Raw genomic sequence first — 21,176 nt, forward strand, 5'->3', positions numbered from 1 at the left:
TTATTTCAAATCTCCTGTCTTTTTTTAACTTTTTCAAAATAGGTCTCTATGGAAAACCTGCAGAACATTAGCCTGTGCAGAACCATCTGTTTGGGGAGCACACTCTTCCATTATGCTTGGCATATAGATCTCCCTGTGGTGGAATTCCTTTTCTTTTCTTCTTTTTTCTTTTCTTTTCTTTTCTTTTCTTTTCTTTTCTTTTTCTTTTTCTTTCTTTTCTTTTCTTTCTCTTTTCTTTCTTCTTTCTTTTCTCCTTTCTTTTGGTTTTCTTTTCTCCTTTCTTTTGTTTATTTTTGATGGGAGGTGAGAAGGGTATATTTTCTCTCTCTTCTCTCCTTTCCCCCAACTCCATGATACAAAGTTGTAGAAGGAATAGGAGAAGCTCTTGTTGCTGTAGATGTGTGTGCAGTCTGGCAGCCTTAAGCCCACCTGGGCACTTTTAGGAATTAAAAAAAAGCAGTGGCATATATATTATATGCCCCAGGTGGTTTTTAGTCTTTACTTATGATGGGGTGTGTTTGTTGTAGTTTCTTTTCCTGAAAATCCTATCCAATGCTAGGCAAAAGTAGCCAAGAGCCTTTTTGTTTTGATTTTTGTTTTGGTAAATTAGTGGGGAATGGGATTTAAGAGGAGTCCCTCTTTTCAGAGAACTTAGCTGAGAGAGTTATTCTTTCCTTTTCCAGCAATGAAGCTAAGTAGGTATCCTAGAAACTTGTTTTCTGAAGGGGAAGACCCCAGGCCATCACTCAAGTTGTCCAGGCAGAGAGTTATCATCATACTTTCTACACTTGTAGAATTGTGGGCTGTAGGCATTACTCTGATTTTCTGTCTAATGAAGTCAGAGAATTCTGGTAGTTTAACATTTTGTTTTAGGACTGATTTCTGCTCTGAATTTTCAGGAGTGGTCATAAGGAGTAGCAGCAAGACAAAATTATTTTGGACTTGAGAAATGCCTGTGATAGGTATTTTCCCAAATTGCCCCCTATATGTACAGCTCGTTTAACCACTGATTGCCTTGTTATTTTCATACTAGGTTCTTTTTTGGATTTAAAAAAAAATCGCTGGTTTAAAACCAACAATGCCTAGTGAGTATGTGTCCACAGGCCCATAACAGGGTAGAAGAGAAACACAGGGCCACCAACGAGTAGCAAGGGACTGTGTTGCTTGTGAGGTGGTGTAGGTAGTATTTTTGCAGATTCTTTGCTGGGTTCAATGTGCTTATCTAGACAAGCTGTTTTTCTTTATGGGAGGCAGTTGTGACGGGGTTGCTTTGACAAAGCAAGTTGAAGGGGCACCACCAGGGGGCTCTTGCACTCTTTTCACCTAAATATTACATATTTATAATGATCTGCTTCTGAAGAAGGCCCTGAATACAGGCTTTAGGGTCATCTTGTCCTGCTGGAATTTACTGTGCAGAGCCATAAACCTCCCATTTTGTTAGGATCAGCTAGGCCAGTAAGAATGAACTGGGACCTTGTCTCATGCTGATGATACCTCAGATGTTGGCCAGCTATGTGAACTGCCTATTTCCTATTGCTGGAGTTGTTTTGAGTTTTAGCTATGTGCAAATCTGTAGATTCTCTCCTTCCCCACCCCTAAAAAAAAAAACAAAACAAAATAATGCTTTCTGAAATTGCTTCTAGGATTTTAAAGTGAAAGATGATGGTACTATCCACAATTCTTTATTTCAGAACATAACAATAGATTCCTTTAACATACCCTCCAAGCTCAGATAGACTGTTGACTCCAAGGGTTTTGCTCATACCATAACAAACCTTTTTCCTTTGACGTACTCTGATTTTTGTTATTTTGGGGGGAGGGTGTGTGTGTGTGTGTGCAGTGTCCATCAGTATCAGTGCCTGCCTGAGTTAGGAAAAGTACATTCCTAGTTCTGAATGAGAAGGGTGTATAAAGCAACATGAAACATTAGCCCATATTTTGTTTTAAATTGCAGACTAATGTCAATTGCTCTCAGAACTGGATTTTTTTCCTCAAAATTAAAACAACTTTTTTTCTTTTGAATTAATGAAGTAATGCTAGCTGAAACCAGTTTGACATGGTGAGAGAGATGTCAGACTGATGAGAGGTGTGCAGCCTGATTTAAAACCAAACCTTGAACCCTTTTAAAGAACAATAAAACTTATTTTACATGCTCTTTGTCTGTCTATTTATTCTCTGCCCCCACGTTGAGTTTGATTCGTGTCGGCTCAGAAAGCTTACTCTATTATTGTCAAGGTCTGTTTGGGGTCCTCTGAATTTACTGCAAGTGAAGTGAAATAATTCAAGATTGGAAAGTTAGATGATTTCATGCCACCCAGGTATTAAATCAGGGCAAACCTAACTAATTGGGTTATATTTGGTATATTCCTTGGACACAACACTGAAAGAGTTCAGCATCTTGTCTCTTTCCAAAGGACGTGTTTATGTCATAGGTTTTGATAAATCATTGCAACTTTTTACTTGAACTCCTAAAGAGCAGTGAAGAAGTAGCAATTTTATATATCATATTTGGGGGTGAGGAATTTCCCTTAAACCCTGGGTAAGCATTCCATCTATCCATATAACTTATGTGCTAAGATACTAAGAATTAAAAGATAAGGCCACAATCCCACTTTGGAAGACCAAAGGGGAGTCAGATACGTAGACTTATAGATAGATGGTTATATATATTGGGTCGTTACAGTACTGTGATCTCTCACCTGTCAAATTTTTACCTCCTTGTGTCCTTCCTTCCTTTACCCAGTTTAGATTCTGTGGTCCATTGTCATAATTACCCTTGGCTACACAAGTAAATTGTTTTGCTCCCTCTCTTACTTCATTATACTTGCCTGGCTAAACTCCATTCTTGGTTAAATTCAGTACTCCACCTTCTCTGTACTTCTCTTCTTGTGCAGCTGAACATGCTGATTTAGTCTCTATTTTAAGTTAACCTCAAGTGGGCCTTAATGCCATTTGACAATCCTACTATATATCTCTACCTCGTGTACTCTTTCAGTCTCCTAGAAGAATTAATTTTTAACAACTTTTCCATCCTTACTCATAGCTTGAGATTTTTGTTATTTTTAGCTTAGAAAATAGGAATGATCAGAAGAAAATTTCCACAGGTTCCCACTATCATATGTACTCACCTGCATTTGTGATTATATGCTGTATCTTCCTCCAGTTACTGTTACATTGTCCTTGCACCTATTTAAAGCAAGCTTTCCAATTTGTATATCAGATTCTGTTCCTTACCTATTCTCTCTGTTCATTAATTTCTCCTTCTTTTAGATCATTCCCATCAACCTACAAGCATACTACTATTTATTAAAAAAAGAAATCCTCATTTGATTCCACATCCCCTCCCTCTTCAGCTTGTCAGTTTCTTAATAACCAGTAGAGCCTTGACGTGAAGGAATTATACAAATAGCATGTTAAGTTCTCTGACCAGCTATAGGAAGAGTGATGACATACTCTGTAAGTACTTGAGCACCTGCTACATAACACACTATTCTTGGCCCTGGGGATATAGTGGGAGACAAGGCAAACTATGCATTCAGAGCATAAATTCTAGAGGAGAAGACAGAGAATAAATAGGTACACAAGTTTTGAATTTTCAGACAGTGAGAAGTGCTGTGAAGTTGGAAGAAAATAAAGCAGGGTAAGGGGATAATGAGTAGAGTTACGAAGTTAGAGTGGTCAGGGAAGGTCTCTGATAAAGGTGAAGGAGCCTGCTATGAGAAGATGGTGGGAGAGCTTTCCAGGCAGTTTGTGTAAACTTGAAAGAATTAGCTTGTTTGGTATGTTCAGAACAGCCCCGTGGGTACAATGGCTGGAGTATAGTAAGCAGTGAAGGCAAAATTTAGGCAGAGGCAAAATTGTATTGACTGACTGAAGCTGGGAAGGTGGTTGGGTCTTACCAAGGAGGATATCGTGTGCCATAGTAAGAAATCTGAAAGTTTATACTACTGTTTCTCAATTTGGAGAAACCATGAAGCTCAACTGTGTGGTTTATTCAAATTGCCCATGTCCAGGCACCACCCTGGTCATTCTGAATCTCATTTGTTTTGAACAATGGCGCACCACTGAATGTTGGTAAGAACAGCAGTTACATAGTCAGATGGATGCTCAAAAAAATTATTCAAGAAGCTTTTTAAGTCAGATTATGCATGTTTTGTAAACTCAGTGTCTGATTTATACTATATATGCAGTAAATATCAATTGAATGAATGAAAATGAATTGGACAGAGTGGAAGCTGAGAGACCAGTTAGAATGATGGGTTGCAGAGCCCAGATCTACACGAAAAGGTGACCAGTGTATCTACATTTACATTTCAAGGGATTAATTTATATCAACTGGACTATCTGGCATGGGGGAGATTTGTAAGCCACCCCCACCTCCAGTTCTCTCCACACCTCACATGCAAATAAAAGCAATTAGACCTCACTGCAGCCTTGCCAACCACTCTGGATGAGTTCACTGGCAAGTGTGACAACAGTGTGATATTAGCCATGACAGATGTGTGTCCTATGCTTTGGGATTGGGCAGTCAGAAACGGGGATAATACTGGCAACCATCTGCTGAGTACTGGTGTGCTCAGAATTTAACATGCACTATCGCATTTAATCTTCATAGGCTACCACATAGGCCTCATTGTTAACCCATTTTATAGATGTAGAAACAGGCTCAGAGAAGTGAAGTAATAAGCAAGTGGCAGGGCCAGAATTGAATCCAGATCCATCTGATTCAAAAATTGGTACTTAACTGTTCTGTACTGCTATAGTAGAATAGGAAAGTGTTTATTGGGGATCCCTTATGTTCAGAATGTTACTTTGGATTTTTGCACTTTTCTCTTGGTTTCAGTAACAGTCCTTGGTAGTTGAGCTGCATCTTTATGTTAAACGTGTGTATGTAGCAGTTCTGTCTAGTCACTGGATTAAACTTGTGCAAACTGTAATGGGCCCTACTACTAACAAACCAGGACATTAGAACAGTGGTTTATAGTTTATATTGGCTTCCTATTACTATTGTCTGGTTCTGCACATAGACTATTACTTCAGGATTGGTATGTATGTATGTATGTGTATATATATATATATTAATGTAACTTTATTGAGATGTATTCATATAGCATACAGTTCATCCAAAGTATACAGTCAGTTGTTCACAGTATCATCACATACTTGTTTTCATCACCGTGATCATTTTTGGAACATTTGCATTACTTCAGAAAAAAAAAATAAAAAAAAAAGAAGACCCTAAACATCCCATGCTCCTTACCCCTCCCTCTTATTGATAACTGGTATTGTACTACTCAATTTTAAGACTTACAATGGAGGTAGGTTAACTAAGTGTAGTATTGTTAGAGATAGATATCTAGATCATTGGAACAGAACAAAACACAGGATTGGTATTTGATTTAATAAATTTTCAAATTGATTTTATCTTCAGTGCATTAATGCATGGCTGAATTCCTGCAAAGGCTTTAGATAACCAGCCTGGACATGCTTTAGCATTTGTAACTGGATCTGAGCTGCCAGTGCTACAGCTTTTATTCAACATAGATAAATCATTTTTCTGAACATTTTTATACCCAAGCCATGTGACTTATTTTTTAGGGCACCTCAAATTTAGGCCCCTTGAAATTGGAATATATTCCCCACATCATTCCTGAGACACACAAATAGAAAATTGCTAATGTGAGTAAATTAATCACTATTTTCGTTTGGGAACAGAATACAAATATTCAGATAGTGATGTGGAAATCCACCCTATTTTGAAGGGCGCACGATTGCAATGCTTTTAAAATCAGGAAATCAGAAATGTGATCCCAGGAATGAAAATGCTGTAAATGTGGCTGAGTACACGGAAAACTGGAAGATGTTAAGCAATCTCATGAAGATTAGCATAGGTAAATGTTTTCGGTTAGAAAGTTTTCAACTTTTTTTTTCAAGTGCAGGATAGATTATAGCTGCATGAAAAATACCAGTTAATCATCTAATGCTTTTATGTAAATGGTAATATTTGACTTTCATTTGGAGTTGCCATTAACACCTGGAACCCAAGATTGATAACAGGTAAAACTTAATGAATACATAAAGGTTTCAATCATATTTAGATTAATTTATAGCACCTTTATTCATTACTACAAGTCCTCTTGAAATATAAAAATCATGGAGTGCGAAAATAGAAAAGAGACAGACTTTGAACTTACCAACTTTTTAATGGTGAAAAAGGATGACTGGGAAGAGCTCCATTCTGCAAGTGTTTTTCTGCCTTTTACAATAATTTTCCCACGTGATAGGCTTGTATGTACTGCAGAAGGCTTTAATTTTCTCGTGCCCTGAAAGAACACTGGTCCCTTTTTTTTTTAAATGAAGATTTTCCTCCCTATGCACTTCTTGCTTAAAAAAATTTTTTTTTCAGAACGAAAATAAAAATATGCTTATTGTAAAAGTTTTGTAAAATAAAGAGAAAGTTGTCCATCCGGGGACAACCATTATTAACATTATGGTGTATTCCTTCCACCCCCATGTATAATTGTAATTTGTGCTTTTTCACTTACAGTTACAATAATATTTACAATTTATTGAAGGTTTACCATGTGCCAGACACTGCTTAGTATTTTAAGTGTATTATCTTTTGAGTGGTAGAGGATATTATCTCCATTTTGTGGATTAGGACACAAAGGCTCACAGAGGGTAAGTAGTTTGCCCAGTATCACACATGTAGTACCTGGCAGAGCCGGAATTCTAACCTCAAGTGTCTAACTCAGAAGTCCTGATCATACCACTGCATTATACTCTTCTTGTATTCTATAAGTAGAAACTATTATTATTATTATTAACTGAAGCCAGATTGCCCCCCTGAGGATACTACTTTTCTCTGACCTAAAAAAACGGAGGCTGCCCATTCTCCCATGATCAGTGTACTACAAGGCCAGTGGGAGATGAGGGGTCAGCTTTCCGTGACCAAGTCCAGATACTGCTTTTCCATTTTTGGGAAATACTAACTTAAGCCCTGTCATCAGGCTGTTGCCACCACTACCCCTTATCACTGCTGTCCTCTGCCACCCTCTCAATTCATAAAGGACCTTGGGCCTTAAAGACCTACCCCTTAGTCATTCTGTCATTCTTGGTGAATTAAGTGCCTCTGTAGCCCCTCTGCAGTGACTACCTTGACTGCCTTAACTCCAGTGACCTGCTCCCTCGGGAGGGGGGCAGCTCTGCATCTTGGGTAGTCATTAACATGCTGGTAAGGGTTTAACGATGGGGGAAAATATGTGTAAGTGTGTGTAACAATTGACAATAATAACTACTCTTTATTGTAAATTCCATATAGTCAATTGATTCTCAGAGTGCTTTTGTTGATTTTGGCTGAACTCTTGTACAGCCAATTTAGGGATCAGTTGACGAACCTGACATAAATGTTGACTGACATAAGAATCAAAAGTAAAACAACAAAAACTTAGTCAGAATTTCATTCATCAATGATTCTTCTTTGCAGAATTGGATAATAGTTTTCGAATACTGGAAGACAATCTCCACAGTTTTTTGTATTCAGTGTATTAAGTTTACAGACATGATGTGTTTTTTAAGTTTAATTCCTGCATTATTAACAATTTCTCCATTACTTTAAGTCTAGACAGTTAACAAAACAGTCAAGCCCTGATTTGTAGCATTTATACCAATTTCCATGGTATAAATACTCCCATCATGGCTGATTACAAATTACTAATGTGACTTCCCTGAACATAGTGTTGGGAAAAAGATGTGCATTGGCACACCATTATAGTATCTATACCATACAGATACAATAAGTATAAATAACTTCACAGGCATAAATAGTAAAGTGTAATAAAAGAATTGGGAAGTAACAAATTTTCAGAATTTGTTGCCTTTGTTTTTAACATTATTTAATTGTAAGTTTATACAATTAAATTTTTTTGCAAAGTTCCTGAAAATTTAACAATCAACCCTCAGTATGAGTTGGCTGCAACACATCACTGTTTTCAGGCATCTCTGGACCTACTGTCTGATCACATAGCTCACCAATCCATCTCTGTCAATTCTTACCTGCAGCACACATGCCTACCCTTTGATTCCCTTGCTATTCATTTCTCAATCCACCACAACCTGACTTTTTTCTTTTCCGTAACAGATCCTGTGCTCAATAAGTAAAGGCTCCTTTTCCCCCACTTGCCCCCTGAATTCCAGTGTTCCAAGGGCTCTCTTTGGGTGGTCTACTTTTTTCTTTCCACATACTTTGCTTTGGTGATCTCATCCAAACCCCTGACATTAAGTATACTGACAATTCCTAAATCTGTAATACTAATCCAGAGCTCTTTTGAGCTCCAGACCCATTTGTCCAGCAGTCTATGGGACACCTCACTTCCTTGTCTCACAGCAATTCAAACTCAGCATTTCAAGAACATATTCATTAGTTCCCCAACCTCCAAATCCCACCCCCTTTTCCGGTGTCAATAAGTGGAGATACTTTATCTTCTAAGTCATCCAAGTCAGACGCTTTGGAGTAATCCTTGATTCCTCTCTTCACTGCCTCCATCTTTCGCCTTGGTACCAAATCCAGATTTACTAATTCATTCATCCATCCATTAAGTCTTTCAGCAAATGTTTGTTAGAAGTGGCTTCACAGTGTATTGGGTAAGAGCACTAGAGCTTGGAGTAAGCTTCCAAGCATCTAATTGTGGCTCTGCTATTTAACTAGCTTTGTAAAATTGGGAAATATGCCTCACCATTCTGTGTTTCCATTTCTTTAGATAATAAGTGAGAAGAATGATAGAAACTTCCTCACAGGGAGTTGAGAGGATGAAATGAATTACTCTGAGTAAAGCACTTAAAATGGAGCCTGACACAGAATAAGTATTCAAGAAATAATTGTGCCAGAATAGCATAAGTATGTTGCAGAAACTATACTAAACTCTGGATAAACATAAATGATCAAAACAAATAAGATCCTGACTCTGTGTGGCTTCTAGTCTAATGGTGCTACAATTTTTAATATATTATCTCCTCTATCCTTACAGCCACTGTCTTCATTTTGTCTTGCAGCAGCTTTAGTCTGGCTTCACCATAGCACATCCTCCATTTGGCTGTCAGAGTGATCTTTATAAAACATAAAATTGATAGTATCACCTCTTTCTGAAGCTCCCTGAACTTTCAGGTAAAAGTTTAGCATAAAAAGTCTTTTTGTTTCTTCCTGCCTTTCCACATTGAACCTTGTTCTACAGCCCAGACCGTTTATAGTTCACCGTTTTTGTCATTCTCTTTCACAATTCTGAATGCCACTCTTTCTGTCTTGTGTACCCTTATCCTTAAACTTCTTTACCTATCTTTGGGAAGCCTCCCCTGCAATCCTCCCTCCTAATCCTCCAATCTCCTTTGTCATCCCATGCACCCTTGAACATGAGGTTTTACTGAATTCATTGTTTTTGAATACTTTATGTTTAAATACTTCTTGAAATTTAAAATTACTTCCTTAGGTACAACTCAACAACAAAAAACAACCCAATTTAAAAATGGGCAAAGGACTTAAATAGACCTCCAAAGAAAATGCTCAATGTCATTAGTCATTAGGGGAATGCAAATCAAAACCACAATGAGATACTACTTCATCTTCGCTGGGATGGCTATAATGAAAACAAAACAAAATGAAAAATAGCAGGTGTTAGTGAGGATGTGGAACCCTCATACACTGCTGATGGGAATATAAAATGGTGCAGCCACTGTGGAAAACAGTTTGGCAAAAAGTTAAACAAATTACCATATGATCCAATAATTCTACTTCTAGGTATATGCCCCAAAGTATTGAAAACAGATGTTCAAACAAAGACTTGTATACAAATGTTTCATAGCAGCACTACTCACAATAGCTAAAAAGATGGAAACAACCGAAATGTTCATTGACTAAATAAATGTATAAATAAAACATGGTATTTCCATAGAATGGAGTATTATTCAGCCATAAAAATGAAATTCTGATACAACATGGATGAGTCTTGAAAACATGCTACATGAAAGAAGCCAGAAACAAAAGGTGACATATTTATATGAAATGTTCAAAATAAGCAAATTGATAAAGACAGAAAGCAGATTGGTTGTTGCCAGGGGTTGTGGGGAGAGGAATATAGGGGATGACTGCTTAATGGGTATAGAGTTTCTTTTGGAGGTGATGAAAATATTCTGTAACTAGATAATTGCACAACATTGTGAATTTACTAAATTCCACTGAGTTGTGCACTTTAAAATGGTTGAAATGGTAGGTTTTATGTTATGTGTATTTTACTACAATAAAAAAAATTCCTTAGGAAAGATTTTCTGAAGTGAAGTCAGAGTCAAAGGATGATGTGGACATTTTTAAAGTTCTTGGGGTATTTTGCTGAATTTCTGTAGAGAAGGAGTCACTTATTACCCTCCCAACAGCAATGTTTGAGAGATCCTGTATTGCATTTTCACTAGAAATCAGTGTTGTGGTTTTAAAAAAATGTTTGGCAAATTTGACATAACACTTTCTCTTTAAGGGAAACTCCTCACACTTCTAAGCATAAGGTTAATTTGAATGGGAAGAGTAGAATAAAAGGATTTTAGAACTAGGAAAGACCTAGAAAGCATTTAAGCCATTGAATCTCAACATTTTCAGACCAATATTTAGTAATAACTTCCCTTAAATCTGAAATAAAATTCATAGATAATATAAACTACTTAAGGTCTGTATGTTATAGTGCTTTAGACTTTATGAATTTTGGAGTAAACTTCTGAGTTCAAATCCCTGCTCTTTCACTTACTAGCTATGTGACCTTGGGCACTACTTAGTATCTCATTTCTTCACATCTATGAAATGGGGCCAATAACAAGTGTCTACCTCATAGGATTGTTGTGATGATTAAATGAGTTTACACATATAAAGTATTTAGGATTATAATCTAACTGTAAAATAAAAGAAATAAAAGTAAATTATAATAAAATGCATTTTAATTTATAAATTCTTAGGCATGATTACCCTGGAAGAGACTGAAATAGCCATATGTCTCCACCCATACATAGAATCACCATGGCTGCCACAGCTGTAAGTGCAGACCGACATGAATGTGTTGTACCTCAAAAACCATGAGCATTGCTGTTGGTGACATGCTTGTCTGGAATCAGTTCCTGGGTACATTTCCAAACAGATCAAATCCTTTGGTTTCACCTGAATTGCATTCCTGGAAAGTATTTTAACACCAAATAAAATTTTTTGTACTTGTATAAAATGGAGTTAGATTCCAGGTCCACATAATTTTACAGGTTTTTCATCTGCTTAAATGTCTAGTAAGGCATTTGAAAATTGGACATGAACCCATTCTTCATTGTGGGGCACATCGTAAATTTCTGGATGTCTAACATCCCCCGGCTTCCTCTAAATGTCAGTAGATAACCGCCCCCCCACCCCCCGCCCCAGTCATTGTGACAATGCAATAATACTACCAACCCACCTCCTCCACCCCCCCATTTCCCAAATGCTCTGTAGTGGGTGGTTCCTTTCCCACTGAGGACCACTGGAGTTAGTTGAACCTTCTTATTTTCCAGACCAGGTTACTGAGGCTCAGAGACGGAATTTAAAATAGACACCTATATTACTTTGATTGCTTGGCCACCCCTATTCTCACCTTCAGCCACATGATCACTAGGGAAGATGCCTTGTTAGAAACTGCCCCTGCCAAGTTTAACTTATTCCTTTCTTTGGCTACGTGTCATCCTTCTTTCCTCTCCGTCAACCTCTTCCACCCCAACATCTGACCCATTAGTAAGTCCTGTTGGCTGTACCTTCGGTATATGTGACTGTGGTAGCCCCTAGGAATCATACAGTATGTGCTTTTATTTGTCTGGCTTCTTTCACTCAGCATAATTATTTTGAGATTCATCCATGTTGTTAAAAGTATCAATAATTTGTTCCTTTTTATTGCTGAGTGGTATTCCATTGTATGCCACAATTTATTTATCCATTCATCTGTTGATAGATAATTGGGTTGTTTCCAGTTTGGATAAAACTACTATGAACTTTCATTTATAAGTTTTTGTATGGACATATATTTATTTCTTTTTCTCTTGTGTAAATACCTAGGGGTGGAATGGCTGGATCATGTTACCTTAAGATTCTTAGTAATGGAGTTCCTTTATTTGCTTAAGCTAATCAGTTTGGGGTTGGTCAAGGTCCCTCAACAGGCCGGGGACTCAGGTCCCTTCCTTCTGACTTGATCCCCTCCAAGCTGCCTCTGCTCTGGTGGAAGTTGTGCTTGTGCATAATGAAAGGCAGGCAGAAAGTGCGCCTTACCTTTCTGAGCACGTTGCATCTGAGAAGCATCGTTGGCTTACATAAGCACACTGACCTCTTGCTTCTTGCCAAAGTCTAGAATCATGGAATTTTTTGCAAGTGTGCTCTTGCTGCCTCTGGACCGGAATGTTAAGTGCTGGAGGAATTGTCTGGCTTAACAGTCTGATCAAAATATGTCTGTGCATGGACAAGGTCAGTGATTGACCAGGGGAAGGAGAGCCTCAGATGAAGTACAGGGGGGCCATAGGGATCAGCTGAGAACAAGGCTGGTGCATTCCGAACAGCTTAAAGATAGGATCACACTGGGAGCAGTGTGTTTTCACATTTACATTTATTTTATTTTTGAAAAGGAAATACACTCAGATGGTTCAAAATTCAAAAGCTAGGTTGTGGATACAGTATTGTGAAAAGACTTTCCCTACATGTCCCCAGCCACTGAGTTCCTCTCCCCAGAGGCAACCGGAACCTCATTACTGGTTCCTTGTATTTCTTCCAGAGTTTTGTGTATACAACCACACATGTGTATACATTGTGTGTGTGTGTGTGTGGTTTCTTTTTACACAAGTGTTAGCAGACTAATCACATTGTTGGGCACTTGGATTTTTTCCATTTTATATATCTTAGTGCTTAGTCCAGAGTACTGGGGAAAGGGCCGCCTCATTTTTTTTTTACATTTACATAGTATTCCATTTCACCCTCACTTATTTTACCAGTTGAAGCAGAGTGTGACCCATTGGTATTGGTAGGACAATGAAATTACAGGGTAAATAATTTTAATGTGCACTGTAAATAATGACAAAATGGTGGATTCTCTTGACCTACTGAATTGTAAAATCTTGGTTAAGGTAGGCTGAAGGGAAGGTAACATTTTTAAGTACTTGATATGCCAAGGAATTCATAAAGTAGTAGACCTTAAGGTTTGATGTCCATGAGAATTATCTGGGGAGCTAAATAAAAGTGAGGCCAAGCAGGCCCCTCCATGCCACCGCCTTCTGATTCATTGGATCTGGGGTTGGGAGGACATTCTCATATGATGTCCTTAGACTAAACTTTGAGGAAAACCATTCTCTGCAGAGGGAAAAGAGCTTTTCACTGAAAGAGTAACTGAATGGTTCATTAATTCAAATTATTAAAATAATTTTATTCCCATATTTTTAAACATGAAAAGAAATCCAGGAACAGGTAAATTATTTTTTCAAAAGTTTAGAAGAATGAACAGTGAAACATTAAGTCTCCCCACCTCTGCCTTCTGGTTCTGTTTCCTTAGAGACAACAGTTTCTGGCCAGTCATTATCTTAGAAGAGTCTTGGGATCCCTACCTCATTGCAGGCAAAGTCACTGAGATGAAGGAAGTACACCTTGTCCCTCGTTAGAGGGTGGTGGACTGGGAAGAACAATGAACTTGGATTTGGAGTTCTGGGCCAAATGCCTTCTCTGTGGCTCACTATGTGCCAAACACTGAGCTCCATACTTTATATGCATTATCTCAATCTTATGACAATCCATTTTAGAGATAGGAAAACTGAGGCTGAGAGGTTTAATAATTTGCCTGGGGGCCACACAGCTAGGAAATGGAACCAGGATTTTGATTTCAGGCCTGACATTATTCTGCTCTTAAGCTCTAGGTTTGAAGCACTAACCACTTACTCACTGGGCAATTTTAGGAAAATCGCTTTCTTGGGCTTCCATAACACCTTATGGAAATCACTCATCCACCATCTTGTTTTCCCTCCTTGTAAGCTCTGTGAAGACACAACTGTGTCTTGTTTTCCACTGTAAATGCAGCATTTTACAGTTTGGGCAGACAGTGGGCACCTAACAAACTGAACTTCTAAAATGGGGTTTTGGTAGAAAATCTAGGAAAGGTTAAGTCTGATAAGTTGCAATTCCTTAGCCCACTATTTTTTTTCTTTCTTTCTTTTTTAAATTCAGTTTTATTGAGATATATTCACATACCATAAACTCATCCACAGTGTACCATCAACTGTTCACAGTACTGTCATGTAGTTGAGCATTCATCACCACAATCAATTTTTGAACACTTTCTTTACTCCAAAAATCAATCAATCAATGAAAATAGGAATAAAAATAAAAGTAAAAATGAACACCTAAAGCATTCCATCCCCCCAATCCTACCCTATTTTTCATTTAATTTTTGTCCCCATTTTTCTACTCATCTGTCCATACACTGGGTAAGGGGAGTGTGAGCCACAAGGTTTTTACAATCACAGTCACACTGTGTAAGTTACATAGTTACACAATCGTCTGTTCAAGAATCAAGGCTACTGGGTTGCAGTTCAAGTTTCAGGTATTTCCTTCTAGCTATTCCAATATGCTAAAACTAAAAAGGGATATCTACATAAAACATAAGAATAACCTCCAGAATGACCTCTCAATTCCATTTGAAATCTGTCAGCCACTGAAACTTTATTTTCTTTCATTTCTCTTCCCCCTTTTGGTCCAAGGCTTTCTCAATCCCACGATGCCAGGGCCAAGCTCATCCCCAGAAGTCATATCCCATGTTGCCAGGGAGATTTACACCCCTGAAGTCATGTCCCACGTAGAGAGTAGAGCAATGAGTTTACCTGAAGGGTTGGCTTAGAGAGAAAGGCCACGTCTGAGAAACAAAAAAGCTTCTCTGGGGGTGATTCAGACACAATTATAAGTAGACTTAGCCTCTTCTTTGCAGTAACAAGCTTCATAAGGGCAAGCCCCAAGATCGAGGGCCTGGCATACCAAATTGTCAGTCCTCAATGTTTGTGAGACTATCAGCAATAACCCAGGTGGGATGTCCAACATTTCTACATTTTCCCCCAGTTCCTCAGGGAGGGCCCTGCAAATGCATTCTTTTTTTTTTTTTTAACTTTATCAAAAAATTAAAAAACAAAACAAAACCAACATTTCAAACAAAACAAAACAAAGGAATAAGAAAAACAAATCACCTAAAATAACTACATTGCTTCCAACATGTTCCTACCATAGCCCAAGGAAATTAACAAACCATAAGTTGTTCCTGAGCATTCCCATAACATTAAGGTTACCCTCCATAACTTATCTGTTCTTATTAGATTATCGTTCCCCCTTCACTAGTTGCTATCACTAGGTCCCCTACATTCTACAGAATAAAATATTTATTTTACATTTTTTACAGAGTCCACATTTGTGCCTGGCTTATTTCGTTCAGCATTATATCTTCAAGGATCATCCACGTTGTCATATGTTTCACAACCTGGTTCCTTCTTACTACTGCAGAGTATTCCATCATGTGTATATACCACATTTTGTTTATCCACTCATCTGATGAAGGATGTTTGGATTGTTTCCATCTCTTGGCAATTGTGAATAATGCCACTATGAACATCAGTGTGCAAATATCTGTTCGTGTCACTGCTTTCAGATCTTCTGCGTATATACCGAGAAGTGAAATTGCTGGATCGAAGGGTAACTTGATATCTAGTTTTCTAAGGAACCACCAGACTGTCTTCCAGAGTGGCTGTACCATTATACAGTCCCACCAGCAATGAATAAGAGTTCCAATTTCTCCACATCCTCTCCAGCATTTGTGGTTTCCTGTTTGTATAATGGCAGCCATTCTAATTGGTGTGAGATGATATCTCATTGTGGTCTTAATTTGCATCTCCCTAATAGCTAGTGAGGATGAACAATTTTTCAAGTGTTTTTTAGTCAGCAAATACATCCTTATTCTCTGCCCAAATTACTTTGGGATGTATCATCAGCCCACTTTCTATTAGGTTGTTTTAATTTTTAATAATTTTTTTCTTACAGACTAATAGATGCTTAATAGAGATCAGAAAATAATTTTTAAAAATCTAAATACCTTCTATAATTACATCACTCAGGAAATAAAAAAGCCTTCCTGACTTTCTCTAATCTCATGTATGTAAACATATATGCACATGTATATATGTGCATACATGTATATCCTTATGCACACACACATCTGCAGAGTTCCAGGGACGTTCCTGAGGGGATTTTTGCCTGCACAGAGCCAAGAACATACTGGTTGCTTTTTCTATGTGAAAAGAAAATAATGGTGGCATTTCAGGGAAGCCGGTGGGGCAAGGGCCTGTCATTGTGTTCACCATTCACGGACCTCAAGACCCACCTCCTACTCTGCTGTCCTGACTCCTCACGAGGCTTCCCCCCAAGGGAGTTGCTCCACTTCAAAAGGCTACCCATGTCTGCTCCCCACAACCCTCCTAGTTCTCACTGCAGACACATATATCAGCCTCCTGTTTACCTGGAGTCTCCGGTGAGTTGGTTCACTGGGGTCACTGCTCTGAGATGGAACACTTCTGGGGATCTCACAAACTTGGGTTTCTACTTTTGCAAAGCTGAAGCACCGCCCAGTAAACCCAGCCTGAACTCCAGGCTCACTCATCTCCAGGAGCACCTCCAGCTGCGGCACTGGGGCAGCTGACATTTCCGTTCAAATGATTCACTGCCCTTCGTGGGGGAGGATTACACATCTGCCCTGCTGAACTCAAGAGTGGCTGCAGGACTTGATGTGCTCAGTGAAATATGGGTGCAAATGGCAGTGTCACCTCCAAGCAGAAGTTTTAAGAGCTAGCTTTAATTTGCCATCTTTCTCTTTATGTCTACACTGAATCTAACAATGTCCCAAAGAGAAGCTGCTGTGTCAGCCTGGAGTGAAGATGAGATAGAGTAGAGCAAAACTGACCTACGGTGACATGTAGCACGAGTGAGAAACAAATACTTGTCATCGTAAGCCCCTGCGATTTGGGGGTCGTTTGTTATCACAGTAACTTAGCCCATCCTGCCGGTCTGATGCAGAGGCCTTGGACATGTTACCTGAACTCTCTGAGCACGAGTGTCCTCATCTATATATTGTGTTAATAGTGCTTACTTCACTTATGGGACCGCTATGACGATTTATATAAAGCAATGAGTTGAAAGCACTTTGCCTAGTTCCTGGAACTCAGTAACTATTTATTAAATGTTAGTTAAATCTCAATCTAATCAGCAGTTAGAGAGAGGCTAGACACAGACTGATGTCTGAAGACCTTCAATTAAAAAGCTGATTAAAGCTTTTCATTAAAAAAACATTCCTTTTTTACTCTGCTTTGTGTAGGACAGACCTCATCTGGAGCTCATTCTTGTTCTGCACTTCAAGTTTTATATTTTCCTTTATTTTCATTTTTTATTATATATATCACACATGGTCATTATAAAAAAATACGGAGATGCAGAAAGAAAAAAAATCCAAGCCATATACCCACCCTGTCTGGATAACCACTGTTAATGGTTTGGTGTATCTCATTCCACATATGTTTTTAAGCACTAATAATATAATTATACCCATCTATATACACTTATACAAGCTTGCATTTAAACCTAAAATCAACTCATAGTATGTATACTAATATTTAACCTGCCTTTTCCTACTAAATAATAAATACATGAACATTTTTCTATCTCAATAAGTATATATTCACATCATAATTTTTAATGGCTTCACAGAATTCCACTGTATATATGGATGTAAAATCTTTTTTTTAACCAATTCCACATTGATAGACATTTAGATTGTTTCCATTTTTTTTGTTGTTGTTGTTAAAAGCAAGCTTATGGCAAACATACTAATAGTGGTACCATTTATTGATTATTTCCTGTTACCAGATACTATGCTAAGCTCTTTACATGCATTATTTAACCCTCACAACAATCTATAGGATAATGCAGTTATTATACGTGTCTTAAAGGTAAATAATCTGCAATTCAGTGAGGTTTGGGGATTTGAATGCAGCTCTACTCAGTTCTAAATCCTACCCTCTTTCCCCTAAACTGTGCTGTGTCCCACCTACTGAAATAGGGCTCCTTAAATTCGCCTTACTGCAGCCACTGAATGGGCTGCAGTTGACGGTACCACACCCTGGCTACGGAAGGAGGAGCTCTGTGGGGGAAGAGGAGGGATTTATGGGCAAGGAGCTTGGGCAACCCCCTCCCTATCCCCCACCCCCATCAAGCTCTTTTGGAACCTAAATGGAGGCAAAAAAAAAAAAAAAAATGTCCTGGACCCATTCCGCCTTAAGAAAGTTCTGGTAATTGCCAACAAATGCAAGTCTTCCCTGGGGACTGGCCAGAAGGTCTTAGATCTGGGTCTTTTCTGTCAGGCAGCAGCCTAGGACTGCCTGAGGCCACAAGCTCCCTTCTTGCTGGTTTGCCTTGTGCCCTCACAGCCCCAAGGGAAGCCCACTGCGCCCTCCCTCCGGGCTTTTTCCACTGCTGAGGCCGAGCTGCTGGCCGGCCACACCCTGAGTCTTGTGTTTCCCTCTCAGAGACAGCTTTCCCCTGGGTCCAGCTACATGGCCTCTGTGGGTTTGTGGCCCTTGGAGCAGCAATCACAACGTGGCTCTGCTGTCCAGTGGCCACTTGGGCAACTGCCTCAGTTTAATACATGGTTGGGGTGCAGGAGCCACATCAACGAAAGTCCTGGCTCCCCCAGAAGCAAAGCCTGAGATGTGGATTTCAGTGCACATAGTTATTCGGGAGGTGCGGGGATGGGGGGTGGGGGGGTGAGGGTGGGGAAATGATACGGTGACAGGAAGGCTGCCAGTGAAGAGTGTATTATCAAGCCAGCTACTACTTCAGGCAATTGGAGCTGAAGTCCATGAGGAAACTCCAGGGAATGCCTCAGGGTTATCCCAGCAGAGGGGTGAGGGATGTGAGGGATATTGGTGGGGGAATCTACAGCCCTTGCCATACCCTAGTACCAACACTTCTGGGCCTAAGTACTATACCACCCAGACCCCAGCTCCTGCTGGAGCAGCATTTTTTTTTCAACTTTATTTATTGAAGAATTAAAATAGACAAACAGCAACAAAAAGAACCACATTTCAAACAAAACAAAGCGAAGGATTAAGAAAAACAAATAACCTAAAATAACGACTTTGCTTCCAACATGTTCCTACCATACCCCAAGAAAATTAATAAACCATATCCAAACAAAGGAGTAAGAAAAACAAATAATCTAAAATAACTACATTGTGGAAGCAACATTTTTAATGTCCATGTATATTCAAGTCCTATACTGTATATCCTATTTATTGTGTTGTTTGTTTCTATTAATTATGAGAAAGGTCTGCTGCTTTTTCTGCCTTGTTCCTTCCCCACCCCACACCCCGACCACGGCCAGTTTAGAAAATAGACTTTTTAATTCTATTCTTATAGAACTACCCTAATAATTTCAACTTGCTACCTGTAAAGTCTGAAATTATTCCACATCTTTTTTTTTCTCCTGAACTATACAACAACCTTAAAAAAAACTTTAAAAACTCCATTAAGTACCCTCCAACTTACATGCTATTGTTGCTGTATATTTTAACTTTATCTTCTTTTTTCCTTTTAACCCCAGAAAACATTATGTTTATTGTTTTATATAGTCAGTTGATTTCATGGGTTATTTAGAAGCATTATTCTTTGTTTCCAAATAAAAAGGGATTTTCTGGTTACCTTTTCCTTATTAATTTTTAGCATAAATGTATTCCGGTCAGAAGACATATTTCATATGATTTTAATACTTTGAGATTTGTTCAGGCTTGTTTAATGGCCCAGTATATGGTTGATTTTTGTAAATGTTTCATGTGTGCTGGAAAAATGTTGATTCTGCAGTTGATGGGTATAGTGTTCTATAGATACCTATTAGGTCAGGCTTCTTAATCATTAAATTTTCTATGTTCTTAATGACTTTTTTTTTTATCTGCTTGTTCTAGCAATTACTGAAAAAGATATGTTAAAATCTCCTGCTATGATTGTGGCTTTTTCTGTTTCTCCTTGTTGTTTTGCCTTTTTTTACACTATATCTTTTTTAAAGCATGTTATTAGATATAGACAAATTTAAAATTATTATATCTTCCTGGTAAATTGAATTTTTATCATTATGAAATGATCCCCATCCTCACTATGAAATGTTTTGACTTGAAAGTCTATTTCTTCTGTAAATAATCTAGCGATGTCAGCTTTCTTTTGTTTAGTATTTACGTATTATTATTTTACTACCTTCCTACTTTTAACTGATTTTATATATTTATGCTTTCAGATATATCTCTTATAGACTATATATAGTTGGATTTTTATTATCCAGTCTGGCAATCTTTGCCTTTTGTCTGAAATATTTATTTTTAAAAACTTACAAGACATTATTATTATTATTATTATTATTATTATTATTATTATTATATAATCAGTCAATGTTCATTTAGACCTTCCACTTCGGATTATTCTCTGTCTATCTGAAATAAAACATTTAGAATATCTTATTGCAGATCTGCTGTTGTCAAACCATCCCAGTTTTTGTTTGTCTGAAAATGTCACCTTTATGGTTGTTTTGATCCTAGATGTCTAATATGCTAAAAGAAAACAAATGTCAACCCAGAATTCTACATCCAGCAAAAATATCCTTCAAGAATGAAGATAAAATAAACACCTATCATCCTTCCACTGAGCCCTCAGTTCTTCCCACCCCAAATATGCTCTCCGAATAGCAATCCCAAAATTTGGAGTAGGGGCACAGAAATATTGGAGTTTTCTACGATTTATTTTCTTTTTCCTTCATCTCACATTCTTTGTTCAATCTTGTAAGCTCTACGTCAATCCAACTACTTCTTACTTTCCTCTGCTTCTACCACCTTAACACAGGCTACCATCATCTCCCACCCAAACTATAGCAACAACTTCCTAATTAGTCTCTCTGCTTCCACTCTTTTTTTTTTAAATTAAATTCAGGTTTTTTTTTAATTTTTTATTAAATTCAGTTTTATTGAAATACATTCATACACCATACAATCATCCATGGTATACAATCCACTGTCCACAGTATAATAAC

This window comes from Choloepus didactylus, chromosome 2, assembly GCF_015220235.1.
Source record: "Choloepus didactylus isolate mChoDid1 chromosome 2, mChoDid1.pri, whole genome shotgun sequence".
NCBI classification, from domain to species: domain Eukaryota; kingdom Metazoa; phylum Chordata; class Mammalia; order Pilosa; family Megalonychidae; genus Choloepus; species Choloepus didactylus.